This window comes from Micropterus dolomieu, linkage group LG13, assembly GCF_021292245.1.
Source record: "Micropterus dolomieu isolate WLL.071019.BEF.003 ecotype Adirondacks linkage group LG13, ASM2129224v1, whole genome shotgun sequence".
NCBI classification, from domain to species: Eukaryota; Metazoa; Chordata; class Actinopteri; order Centrarchiformes; family Centrarchidae; genus Micropterus; species Micropterus dolomieu.
The window spans coordinates 17,710,461-17,725,403 of record NC_060162.1 but is presented as its reverse complement, the minus strand read 5'-3'; positions in this window follow the sequence as shown (position 1 = coordinate 17,725,403).

Below are 14,943 nucleotides of genomic sequence, written 5' to 3'. Positions count from 1 at the left end.
TAAATACAGAGTGACATTTATACATTAAACAGCATTTCAGAACGATGGCATGTAATACTTATTTTGTCCACGTGGAGGAACTCTGGTTCCATGACGATAGTTTTGATTATTCTTTAAACAATCCTTTGCTCAGGAGCTGGGGAATTTAGTGATTTAACATTAAATTCGAGCTGGAAAATTAATCGAGTAGTATAGGATGACATTTCTTTATCATATCATTTCTAAAGGAAGTGTCAGAAAGTGTTGGGAACAAAGCATTGGTTACAACATAAAATGAAGAAATGTCAGGGATCCTTGCTGAAAATTACAACACTGCAAAATTAACTTATTTAGATTCTTTTCAACATCGACATGGTAACATAACTACTCAAATGGAGTGGAGAGACCTGTTAAGTAACTTAAAGATTATTTAATTAAACAAGGTAATACTTTGAGGAGACAGTACTTTACACAAAGGAATTCAGGGCAGTCCTCCTCCGCCTGGCTGTGAGAGGAGAATATCCTTTGATGTGTGGTAATTAAACAAAGAGGGAGGGCAGTTGCCATGGTTACATGTGTGAGGGGCAGTTTAGGGTTTCCTGCCCTCTCTTAAAAAGAGTTCTGATAGGCTGTTCAGGAGAAAACTAATTTCTGTGTCTTTGTCATTTTAACAGTCAGGCACCGAGCCTTGTCTCGGCTGCTGCCAAAGGTGGCCAATTTTACGATCGAACTGCCCAGAAACAGCACTTAGGGAAAGCAAACCTTTCACCTCCTCCTTCTTTGGTCGCTTCAGCTGTCTGTTGAGGGTTGATATCTCAAACCTCCTCCTTTTCTTTCTCTCAGGGAGAGAGAAGGAGTTTGGAGTCTCCAAATGTATTTGATATAAAATGCACAAATCCACACTGGTTTGTTCACAACAAAACACATCCTCGCCTGGGCTGTTAACTTCTCCAGTCCCTGAATGATCCATCTACTTCCAGGGATTGACGTTGTGTTACTGCTCTGATAGAGAGCTGCCAGACTCTATACTTGGTTATTGGGCCCCTACACTCCACTTCGGCTGACTTGACCAGCATGGTAATGGCCAGGGCAAAAAGGATCACTGAGATGGTGCATCCTGTGATGATTCCTTTTCCAGTGGGTGCCACATGGATGTAACTGGCCCCAAAGTGAATCTCAGAATAAAGTTTCCATATTTTATGACTTATCTACAATGTTACAATGTCAAATGTTCGTGTTAAACATGGCCACGGCTTCAAATTCTGAGGTAAAAGTATATAAAAGAAATCCCTGTGAACCAAAACCTCAGATTTCCTACTGTTCTGAACGCTCTGTTTTAAAAAGCTTTTTCTACCGACGGCTCCGTTCTACGACATACGGAGCTAGACGGAGTTGGTGTTCCGTATACTGTATGTTCATTTGCCCCTCCCAGCTACGCTCAGTCTGTCTGTACCGCTCAGCAGCAACAACAGACTGGTAACCTTGCATCTTCAGGCCAATTAGAAGACGGTGGACTTTGAGAGGGGGAGCCTTAAAGAGACAGGAGCATCTACAGCTTGTTTCAGACAGAGGCTGAAATGAAGCCCTACTTGAAGGGCCAGTATAAGATGGAAAAAGATTTTTTTGAACTTTGAATCATCAATCAAGAACTACAATGTAGGACTGGATATGCAGTATAATAGGTCTCCTTTACCATTGCTGGGGATGTGATACTGCTCTAATGCTGTCTCCACTTGCTTATGGTGTATGGAACCATATGCATTGGCAGGGTCTAGCCAAAGTACTGCCAGTTCCCGTTTTCCCGTTCACCACTCCAGTGTGCTCTAGCCATCCTGCATTGCCTGGGATTACCCCCTTTTGCACAGAGGAGTTGATGTACTGGTTCTTCTACTACTTTGTAAGCCTTTGAACAACAATACCGAACAATATCTTCCCCTAGACACTGAGCAGCAAGATGGTCCTAAACTGTTCAGTGTTAGTTGAGTTCTTCTCCTTTGGGACCCATACATCTTCTGCAAATCTCCATTGTTGGGCTACCTTACCCCTCATCCAGATCGCTCTCAGGATTTTCCACAGCCGGTGCATTAGCTTGGAACACCTCTTTTACACCTGGTACAGCACTCCACTGGGTCCAGGTGCTGAACTACATCTGGCAGCCTTGACCACAGTGGATCTCTTATAAATCATATCTTATGAATCATACTGCTGATGTGGAAAGTCAACAAAGCAGACTGATACAGGGAAAAAGAAACAGAATGAGGTGAGGTATAGCAAACCGGTGGGTGTGCTGCAAGAGTAGATATGTGTAGAGAAAGAGAACTGAAGGGAAAAGCAAGGTGAGCCGATTAAAGTAGTTTGTGAGTAAACACAAGTAGAAATAGAACTGCAAGCAGTTGTTAGCGGGGTCCAAGCCTCTCGGCACCAGCCGCCCCCCACGCCCTTGCTTGGGGGGCTCGTGGAGAATAAACAACCAGAGTTATAGATTAAAGGGGCTTGCGGTTACGGAGATCTGAAATTAATGTCTGTGTATGGGAGTGTTATTTCATATCCGATTAATAGAGCCACCTAGAGGCTGATTGACGGCAAATTAGACACAGCCCATCGGGAGGGTGTGCCACATAAGGTGCCCGAGTTTGGTGTAGGTCGGCCATTGCAAACGTAAGATCTGACATGACATCCTGTTTTAGCATTTGCACAAACATTTGTTAGCTTATAATTCTGACGTTTTTTTAGCGGATCAAAATTCCCTCTACAAACTTTTATCGGCTCGGTCCAGAGATGGTCCGTGTGAAGTTTCGTGCCGATCGGACTTGCAGCTTCAGAGGAGTTAATTAAAATAGTTTTTTTAGTTTTCGCGATGTAGCGGAAAAAAGTGTAGGCGGATTCAGGTCGATCCCCTGAACGCGTGGATATAAGGTTTTACATATGCGCCCTTGTATGCAGGAGTTCCAAGGCCAAATGCGTATAAAGCACCCCCTAGTGTTAGAAGTGTGCGGATTTGTGCGCCTGAGGTACTTGCAGTGGTTTGGACCTACCCTATGAGTTTCGTGTCTGTAGCACTTACCGTCTAGGCTGCAGTATGAGTTTTAGTGACAGAATAATAATAAAAATCCTAATGATTCCAATAGGGTTCCCAGCTCTGCTGGTACTGGGAACCGCGATGCCTTGCAATCGCGGGTTCCCAGCCCACTCACCCCTAATTAAAATGGTGAAATAAGAGACCAACTCTTAATGATTGAAAAAATGTAATGTCTAAAACCACACCATGGTGTTGCTTCTTTTATTCCTTTCCAAATATCTTAACTTCATAGTCGCATCTCGGTAGACATTCTTGTCACACTTCAACACAAACAGCGCGCTCTGCTCCACTGGCATTTTTCTCACTGCCACTGAGGCACTCTAAACTGTTACAGCGGCCTTTCACTCCTCAGTCTTAACTCTCTTAGACTTGTGCCTGTGTCCTCAACACTGAACTGCCAGGTACCCCTCTTGCTGACATAGGGATTTCTGGGTATGCACTTGAGCTCGGTAACTGACAGCTGCTGTCAAATTTAATTGAATGGACCCCTGTCACAATTATGAACAACCTCCACTGACGTCCACTATGCCGATAAATCACTAGTTATCCCATTTCACATCTGTCTGGATCAAAGTCATAGACCGACCAACCAACTTACCGACATTGCCATCCTGTCAGCCATGCCGCTCTAGCATGGCTAAAAATGCCAATCGTTTACCAAAGCCAAATGTTCAATTTACAATGGCACAAAACATAGAGAAGCAGCAAAACTCATATTTCAGAAGCTCAAACTCACTAAAGACTTAAATGATTAATCACTACAGATCGATCGACTACATGATTAATTTACTGATAATTTCCGGTGCTTGTTATCAATATTGACTGAATTACTCGATTAACTGAAGTAGTCAAACAATGAGTGATTAAGTCAAAAGGTGGTAGAATGTGCTTTCATTCTTTATTTCACAGTTTTATGTAAAATGAAAAGAAAGAACGTATTCAAAAATGCACCCACCTTTTTAAATTCATAGACCAATTTATTTTCTGCTGTCTGTTCAAGTGGGTTTGCACACATATGACACACCACAATGAAGTATTGTTCTGTTCATTAATTTAAGCCAAATTTATTTCGGAAATAATCTGGGTCCAGTATGAAAGGTACAAGAGACCTCTGAGCTACTATTGTTCACGTGTGTCTGTACACTGGCCAGTACGTATTCCTATTGGCATGGTGCATGCTTGTTTGTCATCGGGTGGGTGTAGATAAACTGAGAAGAATTATCCTGTGTGTGTGTGTGTGTGCGCCAATGTGATTTATGGGTTAGACCGGTGCAATTAAAAACAGGTTTGAATGTGGTATTGTTTTCTTTATTCTGCTGACATTGAAACATTGCTCTTGGTGAGGATGAAGAAGACAGCAAATGAAAACCCTTTTTTTTTTTTAAAAAAGACGCTTTTGACTCGGCTCTGTCTACAAATGTAAAGAATTCAGCAAGATGGATCACGCCTTAGAGAATGTCACGATGAGAGACTTGACGCAGCCCTGAAAAACAACGAATAGTTCATTAAGGGAAACGAATCATGACATTTTTAGCTACGTGCAGTTGTTCATTGGAAATCCCTGTGGTGATGGCCTTATTGGGTAGAGATGGGGCTGCAGCTGTTAATACACCCCCTTCCACTAAACATAAAGCACCGCTTCCACTCTCCTCCAGAATTTATTCTTCGCTTATTTTATCTGATGGTATTTTTGTTTTTAGGTCTGTGTTTTCCAGCGTCCTGGAGGGAATGTGTGTTCTGGGTCCCTGAAGTGATAATGATGGCTTGCTCGCTGGTTTCTTTGTTCTGCAGCACAATGCCATACTGACAGACCAGGCTAAGAGAATGGCTTTTGGAAATAGTTTTGTAGTGAGGGAAACTTCAGGAATCAATAAAACAGACTAACAGCTGCCGCTTGCTAAACAGCATATCTGAGTGGATACCACTGGTGCTGTTAATGTGTTAATAAGTTACTGCTTAATATGTATATGCCTAAACAGCTCATGCTGATCTAAACAGCACAAAACCTTTTAAGTTGTCAATGTAGAACAACAACTCTTGGCAAAGAGTTCTTTAGCTGAAAATTATGTAGAAATAATCACAAAATTGCTACAAAAAGCTTGTACAGCATAAGCCAAGCATTCCAAAGCCTATCCATCCATCCTATTTCTTCATAAACTCTTCCTCCTGCACATACTATATACAGCTTTGACTGTGCCCCTCACATGCAGTAGAGAGACAGTAACCACAGTGAAACAAGCCTTAAGTAGGATGGCTGATGCGGTCCCTCAGTGACAAGTGCAAAGAACTTCAGTTATTGAGGGGCCATCACCTCTTGGTGTGGTGAGGGCCTAAGAAGGATTATATTTTCCTACATCCATAAAGACTGATGACAATACAATAGGCTATAGGTGTTTACCAACTGAAGAAGAAGAAGATTAAAATATCTCAAGTTTTTTTGTCCCCAATCCTGAGCCGGATCTATAAATATTGCATATACGGAGTCTGATCTAAAACTTCTATTTACTTTAAATATGTATCTGACACAGTGAAATAACAGCTGTAGTCTACTTCATCTTAAACACCTTATTTTTTCACAAGCTACTTGAACCAAACACTGGGCCCTGGTTGAAACCTATTACACTGATAAGCTTTAATTATTGATACTATGAAGCAAAATTCAGGAACATTTAACTGATGTGATGCTATCATCTAGAGAGAAGATCTTTCACTATGTTGGATTTGTTATAACAAAAAAAACACCACAGTTAAACATCAACTGCAATGTTCCTCACCCCTTTGATCGGGTTTATTTTAGCTAATACCAATCGATTAAAATATGCCCTGGATCAGTTCTGCTACAAATCCTTAGAGTGGCACTGGACATTTCTACTATAGTCTATTGCCTGTGACATTCCCTAGTGCAGATTTGTGTGAGTCCAACTGACACAGTAGAGGTTGCAACTTGGCCTGGTTTTTAACCCCAGTTGGGCTGCCTTTTTACAATCAACACAATCACCTGCTATGCAGCATGGTGAAATGAGGCATTCTGCAACAAGAAGGCAAAAAGAGTCAATAGACAGAGAAGCTGAGTACTTGCACTTGATAAGCAAGGACAGCTTTATGCTCATCCTGAGTTTCATCACAGATACCCTTGACATGATGTTGGCAGAGGTGTATATATGTAATATTGCAAAAATCAGGAACATCCTGTCTAAAAATGATGCAGAAAAACTAGTCCATGCATTTGTTACTTCTAGGCTGGATTACTGGATTTCAAATCCATATTATCTGGCTGATCGAAAAAGTCCAGAATGCTTCAGCATGTGTTCTAACAGGAACCAGGAAAAGAGATCATATTTCTCCTGTTTTAGCTTGGCATTGGCTTCCTGTAAAATCCAGAATAGAATTTAAAATCCTTATGCTCACCTACAAAGCTCTTAATGGTCAGGCACCATCTTATCTTAAAGAGCTCATAGTACCTTACTACCCCACAGGTGAGTCCTGAACCATCCCTTAGTTATGCTGCTATAGGCCTGCCGGGGGACTTCCCATGATGCACTGAGCTCCTCTCTCCTCCTCTTTCTCTCCCTCTGTATACAACCTCTTTCAATTAATGCATGCTACTAACTTGACTTCTTACCTTTCCTGTAGTCTTGTGCTTTCTTGTCCCTCTCCTCTCTCCTCTTATCACTTTCTGCAGGTGTTTCTGGCTCTGGAGCTGTGGAGTCTGGATCTGTGGTTGCGGGTCACCCTGCTGCCCCGGTGTTCCTGCTCGACACCCTCTGCTATAATTATTGCTACTAGTCCTGTTGTTATTATTATCATTAACATTACGATTATTATCATAAACATTACTATAAATATCCATCCATCCATCATCCATCGTCAACATCTTATCCTGCATACAGGGTCCCGGGGGACTGGAGCCAATCTCAGCTGACATCAGGAGAAAGGTGGGGTACCCCCTGCCAATCCATTGCAGGGCATTATTATAAATATCTGTAACATTATTCATTCAGTCTATAGCAACATTACCTTTACTGTACAAACCTCTGTGTGTTTATTGTGTAGGCTGATCCCCCACACCCACCCCCCGTCTCTCTCTCTCACCCCCAAACGGTCGAGACAGATGGCCAGCCACCCTGAGCCATGGTTCTGCTCGAGGCTTCAGCCTCTTAAAAGGAAGTTTTTCCTTGCCTCTGTCGCCCAGTGCTTCCTCTTGGTGAGAATTGTTGGGTTTCTGTAAATAACATCACAGAGTATGGTCTAGACCTGCTCTTTTATGATAAGCGCTATGAGATAACTCTTGTTGTGATTTGGCGCTATATAAATAAAATTGAACTGAATTCAATTAAATTCAGTGTTGCTTTACCTGATTGGTGCTTGTAAAATATCCACTGTGTCTGCGTCTTCTAACGTCATAGCGATTTATAGTTTTCTCACCGTTACGTAAGTCACTGCATCTACTGAAAAAACACCATGGTTTTATATTAGCGTTCTGTAACATAACTTTGTCAACTCGAGTAGTTCACCTCTCACCTGCTTTGCTCCCCTCCGTGCACACACACACACACTCACACTCAGTGGCTCATCCGTCACCCAAAGCAGTCAACTTGGAAATATTGCACTCCTCTTGCACTCCAGGAACTGCCTAAAGTTAATAATGTAGGATTATTATTTCTTATTTCATGGGCTATTTAGGATTTTGGAGTAATGAGTACATACTAGTTTTAACAAAAGAAAATATTACATTTTAAAAGTTCAATAGATTAATGTTTCCTAAGTCAATGAGTAATCATGTTAAATAACTGTGATCTCAATATTGACCAAAATAATTAGCAGCCCTCCATGAACATTTAATTTAATTCATGAAATTTTAGAACATTTGTTGTGTGAAACTGCACCTCTGCCTTCTTTCTATACAGACTAATGCTTCATTCAATACATTTTTTAACAGAAAAAACTTGTGAAATGGTTTTAAATTTGGTTAAGAACACATTATCACTTGTTTAGGGCTCGAAACTCAAAGTTTATGACTTGGTCTTGACATGAGACTTGTCATGATCGGTCTGGACTTGGGACTCGATTTGGGACTTGAGTCCTAGGACTTGAGACTTGACTCTGACTTGCCCGTCATTTGGGACTTGAGTCCTAGGACTTGAGACTTGACTCTGACTTGCCCGTCATGATCGGTCTGGACTTGGGACTCGACTTGGGACTTGAGTGCTAGGACTTGGGACTGGTCCCACCTCTGGATGTTGGAGTCATGGCATTGGGCTCAGTTCATTCTATATCCACCATTTTAGAGAAAAGCTCTACAAATAGCTAAAGAGCTAACTGAGAAATTATTACACAATTGTATGCTGTACAAAATGCTATTTTGCAGTGACATAGAAGTGTTAAGAAATGCAATGGAAAACTTTTTCTTTTTACAAGTAACTGCAACAGTAAATTAAAGCTACCACGTAAATTATGGGTGACATTTATTTTTGGAGAGCACACTCACATTTTTTGTCTGTGTTTGCTGCCAAAAAAAATGACAGGAGAAAACTCTCTGGTTTCTTTGTTTCTAGGCTCCATCTGTCTGTTTGTCCGGCAGTGAGCTGTGGAGAGACTGTTAGTAAGGCTGTCCGCTGCAACCATCAGATGTAAAACCTGGTCTACCCAGTACCTAGCACCTACGTATCATCTTGACTAAATGTAGCAGGAGTTTAACTGAGTTTCCAGCATTATGGGTGATCGTGTGTGATGCAGTCTCTTGTTATGTTGAAACCAAGTGATCTTGCATGAGCTTGAGCACATGCTTTGAAACGTAGTGGTTGCAATCTGAAACCTAAGGGCGTCATTTTGTGTTGAAAAGTGTTGGGGACATTTAAGAGCTCAGATTAGAGGTTTGACGAAACACTTAGGCCATGAGACGTGATGATGCACAATTTTGGGGTCACAAGATTCAGAAGTAATATTCATTGATGAGATATATACAATTGGGATCGTGGGGTCCTCTCCCAGAAGATTTTGAGCATTAAACACTTTCCTGTGCTCTAGAGACATTCTCTGCACCAATTCATGGTGGAAATGTCTTTATTTATAGAGTGGGAAACACAAAATTCAGGTGGCAGGTGACAATTAAAAATATAAAAATATACTGGAATATAATGTAGTAATCTGTATCTTGTTTTTTTTTTAAGCTTAGGTAACTTTTTTGGACAATGCAGGGCGGTTTCTTCTATATTTACATTGCATTGCAATTCTTATTCAATCCTTTTTGTGCAAATAAACCTTTCATAGCATTTTCTTTTGCTATTCAACATTTCTGGTTGCAAGCAATTTTTCAGAATTTTTTTTACAAATGCTTTCAGAAAGTGGTGCGGACAAAATCAGCCATTTCTAAAAGTGGTGGGACAGGTCCCCGGCGTCCCCCGTATAAATGACACCTCTACTGAATCCTTACCACTAGAGGCAACTGAAAACTACACATGGCCCCTTTAACAAGGAAAAATCTGAAGGCCATCCCATTGCAACACTGTCAATAACCACATGTAGCAGACCAGTTAGTGAGGAGTGTGCATATTAATTAGCTTTTGTCTAGTAGTAGTGATGCTTGGATTGCATTTTTCCCAGACGATTAAGATTTCCTATTTTCTTTCTGTCTAAGAGCTATAATTGACAGCATACACAATTTTTTGCAATACATGCACTTTTCCAAATTCTTTCTTTATTGGGATCCCTATTAGCAGCAGCATAAGTATTGAGTATTCTCATTGGGGTCCATTCAGTTGTATCTTCATAATAAAACACATGTCAAAATAAAAAAGTGCTCCATGTTAGATTACTGGACAGAGCTTTTTTGTACAAATAAAATTGAATTGAAAATGAATTGCAGTATAAAACAGCTCAGTGTTTCCCACGGAATGACAGTGTAGTTGTGGCGGGGTTATATTTGTACATTTAATTTGAAAATATTTGAAAGAATACATTACCCTAGTTCTAGAAGGTTATTTCTTACCTCACCATTTTAATTCTACTTTATTATCCACCTTATTTTAGTGTTTTCTCATAAACTGCTTTAACCATCTTTTCCCTTCAGATACACACCTACAACTATGTCTCTCTCCCTGTGTTTGTTTGCTCTGTTGACTTTCTTCGTCAGCAGTTTTAAAAAGTCGCCCAAACAACACAAATCTTCTTTTGGATTTATCCACTCGTGGAGGTGGAAGGTGAAGGACAAGCAAGTAATGTTGATAATGGCCAGCGGCAGCTAATGTTTCGGAAGGATGCAAGTGGAAGCACGTCAGACTTTTGTGGGGAGCTGGAGGCGGGGCAAAATTTAATGGAGCGACCGACTCGTAATTCTCTATGCGTTATCACTAAAATGTAAATTAAAATGACGGGTAATAAGATTATGACCCTGTCTGTCAAAATGATGGAAAATGAGAAAGTCTAATGCAACCTCTGCCATGGAACATAGATTGCATTACAGTATACTCTATTTAAAGGGCAATATGTAGTTTTCAGCGGCCACTATAGGTGCAGTTTTAAGACTGCAACCAGGTGCGTGCTCGTACATGTACTTGAACCATAGGCTTGAACTCATGAGTGAGCATAATCTGAAACACAACCACTTTCATACAGAGATGCCGCAATAAACGCGGAAACATCGGCATGCCAGCTGTGGGTTTTCACACATGTGACATGTTCCAGCTCTGTTACTACTATGGCTGAGAGGCAGATCCACACCGGCTCTGTACCTTTCATACTGTGCAGCGAGCCAGGAAATTGGCACAATAATACCAGATAATAAGGCAGTGATTGGGAGGTGATGGGACAGTGGATAAGACGCATACCTTTGGTGTGAGAGACCTGGGTTCAACTCCCCACTTTGACACATCCACCAATGTGTCCCTGAGCAAGACACTTAACCTCTAGTTGCTCCAGAGGTGTGCGACCTCTGATAAATAGCGAAGTGTCAGCTAAATAAACTAATGTAATGCAGTGTGAAAGTGGCTATAGCCAGACAGAGACAGCTTCAAACAACATGCTGGAAACTCAGGTAAACTCCTACTGCAACACAGTATTATTTTTTTCATCTTGAGGTTGAACTAATCCATGCTCATTTCATGATAACGTTACCTATACTGCATTTAGCCGACATCATACATCGCTGTTAGCTCGCCTGCCTGTTTTTTAGTAACTATTTGTGAATCTTTCACCAGTGGATCAGCAATGTCAACACATCTAAATGTATTGGATGATTACGAAACGGTTAGTGAGCGAGACTGAATATTATAAAAGAGATTGTTGCCACACTTTAGACCGCAGTAAGTAGCATTACTGTAGTGAATGGGTCTTCCACTGTGTTGTTGTCCTGCGCTGTTATGCTGCATTATTGTATATTATGTGGGTCACGTCAGTTACTAAGAAGCTGTGTACCTGACTAGAGTATAAACAAATCACTCCACATTTGCTTTGTACCATTACATAATTTCTTGCAGGCTAAATCAACACTTTGACATAAAACATAATACATAATACGGTACACAGGATATTAATGGGTCGCGTTATGGGTCGCTGGTGAAGTAATCTGAAATACATAACGTTACAACTATAATATATTGCAGCAGATAACGTTAGCAGCTGGTCGGGTTTTGCTGGCAAGCTAACAATCAGCCTTTCTGATGCTGATTGTTTTTACCCGACATCATCTGATTCTGGTTTGGTCTGAAGGGCTTCAGCGAATAAAATTTTATCGTTATTTTTTATCCTTACGTGGAGTTTATGTTGGAGTCTGTATTGTGCTGGGAGCAAGTTGTTTTGTGGTGTTAGTGGAGTGCATTTCGTTAGCTACAGTGTTGTCACTGTAGTTGGAGAGAGGCTCGGGAGGGGGGATGTAGCTATATCCCAATCCGATAACTTCACATTATTTCACAGGTCATATTATGCTTTTTGGCTTTTTCCCTCTCCTTTATTGGGTTATATATCTTTTTTGTGCATGTAATAGGTTTGCAAAGTGAAAAAGCCCAAAGTCCACCCCAAAGGGAGTTCCCATCTCCCACAGAAAACACTGCTCTGAACTGCCTGAAAACAGCTTGTTTGTAGTCTAGCCATTTCCCTTTCATCCCTGTGACGACACATGGATGAAGGCAAAATGTGCATCATAATGCTTGCCAAGTGGCTACTCCGACACACCCTCAAAAACACTGGTGGAAAAACACTGAGCTGCAGCACACACCTCGTCTCCCTTCCAAACACTAGCTACCCTCCTGGCAATCCATGGACATAAAGTTGTTACTGTTGCATGTGCAACTCCCAACAAAGATCATGTAGAGGCAAGCTGTATCACTCCATAGCTAAAACAAATCCTTCAACACGCAGTGTGAAAAGAGGAGCTGCAGCAATGTGCAGTATGACAAAAATGTGGAGGGTTTTGAAAACAAAAACATGTACCATGTACCACCTGTTCTGAACACCTAAATAAGATTCTGAACCTGAAAATGAGCACAATATGACCTCTTTAAAGACCAATGACAAAAGGGCAGTAGAAATTTGATTTATTAACAAGTGATTTCATTGAAAAACTACATATAGACACTTCAACTATGGACAGAAATATCTCTATGCTGAGCATTTTAGTCAGCTTTCACTGAATACATTAAGGGTAAAACACTCTAATAAAACACTAATAAAATTGCCAGCAGGTACCCAGAATATAATAAGATAAAGCTGCTTACACCAAATATGTGCTATGCTTTTTTCTTTGTGCCTGCTATTGTTCATGTGCTAAGCAGGCGGGCTTGTACGTGTGTATTTGTTTTTGTGTAGAGATGGAAGAATATTGGCCAATTCTTATCCAGCAAAAGATCTACAGAATAAACAATGCCAGCAGGGAAAAGCAAACACACATTTTTTGCAGTATGGTATCAGCACTCTTAGGGAGAGCATATGTTTAAGCTTTGTTTCTAACAAGAGGCTTCAGTTCTTTTCGAATACCCTACGTGAACAGGAAAATGACTTCAGATGTAAACATTTTAATTCAGTATTTTTGTCAGTTAACTGAAAATGCACCATATATCACAAATATGTTGTCTTACTATTTACTATTTGATCTACATGCAACAGTGTATTGTAGCAACAGTATTGCTCCACATTGTGAGAATTTATTTGGAGTATATTTAACAATGATATATTACAAACTACATATGCTATGCTGAAAACTGTATTTAAACATTGCTACAGAACAATAACTATCACAGAAAACACATTTAGTCAGTACTTACACTTTGTTCTCTTTCGCATATTATCAGGAACAACTAACGATTCTGCAAGCTGGAACCACATTTTCATTTAACTATGTGCCTACATGTGTTAGTCTGGAACAGGAAAGTTCCAGTTACAGGAAATACAGCAGAGATTTAACCTAGATTGTGACCACTACAGTGGCTGATATTGCATTGTACATATGTGCACATCAACTGGCACTTCTTAAAAGTAAAAGATAACGTATAGTGAAAATACATGAAGCTCCTCAGATATCATTGTTGTGTCCAGAACACACCATGGTCCTTACTATAGAGTGCCAACAATGACACGCAGCCAGACACAATTATTACTGAAAAACCTGTACCATTGCTGGACGATTTCACCTAAAATCAAAATCACCATTAATTGAACATTTCACCTTGATTACGATTATTGAACTATTATTTTGTTTTTGAATGTTGTTTTTTTTTTGCCCTCATATTTCACTGATAATGTTTGTACTGTAAATATGCTCAACTAATTATTATTTAGTTATTTACTTGTTTATGTACTCACAGATTTCACAAATCCATTAGGCTATCTAAATGTTAATTAATAAGGTAATGTTGACGTTCACATTAGAGACATGGTTCCTATATTCGTGCATTGCCACTGCTGAATGACCGCTGCTAATAAAATTTCACTCAATTATTAATGCTAATGCGGAACAAATGATTTTCACCCTCACACTGTGTCACTCTTTGCTAGCTTCCTCTTCTCATTCATCGAAGTACATCTACTCATCAGGTGCTGTTATAAGAGCAGCCTGAGTTAGGTCTTTTAACTGCAGTGCAATGTGTTTGAGTAGCGAGTGAGTGGACGAGCAAATGAGAGAGAGAGAGAGAGAGCGGCAGAAAGTGATGCTGAAAGCCAGTGAGTAATAAGTTGTCAGTCTGGCAATGTAGGTCACAGTGTGTTCGTTATTAAAATTCTGTCTGTTGTTTCCACAACTGCTGGAAAGTGAAGGCGAATAGCGCGGTTGGATGTTTCAAGGAAAAGTACATGAACACATATAATAACGGGATTATATTACCGAAATAACCGACATCGGGAAATTACATCAGTTAGAGGCTCTGAATTTCGGTTACGATTATTTTTCAATTAATTGTCCAGACCTAACCTGTACCATCTAATGCAATCCAGTACAATACAACAATAGTAGCCTACGTTTTTTAAAGCTTTTAAGTTTCTTTTTCCACCCTCAGAGAGAGTTGTTGATTCACACTAAGGTCACTTTTGCAGGCTTCAAATAACAATTATTTTCATTTCCATTTAATCTAACAGTCCAAAACCCAAGCATGTTCTATGTTAAATCTCATCAATAGAGACACTGTCACTAGAGGATTGTTTTATATGTGGCTTTAATGATTTATTTAGTGCTTAAAGTGAGCCGATAGGCACTGGGCACCTCGACATTTAACTGTTTGGCGTACAATGGGACATTTTCTTGCGTTCTTGGGACTTGCTGGTACTCTCCTCTGCCCTCTCCATATATGGTTCTCTGGGCGCTACGTGACAATCACCTGTTCCAGTTCTCCTCTGCCTGCTAATCTCTGTCGGCGGAGAGAGCCGAGGGAGAAGAGAAGCTCAGGTGCCTTTTAAGCAGC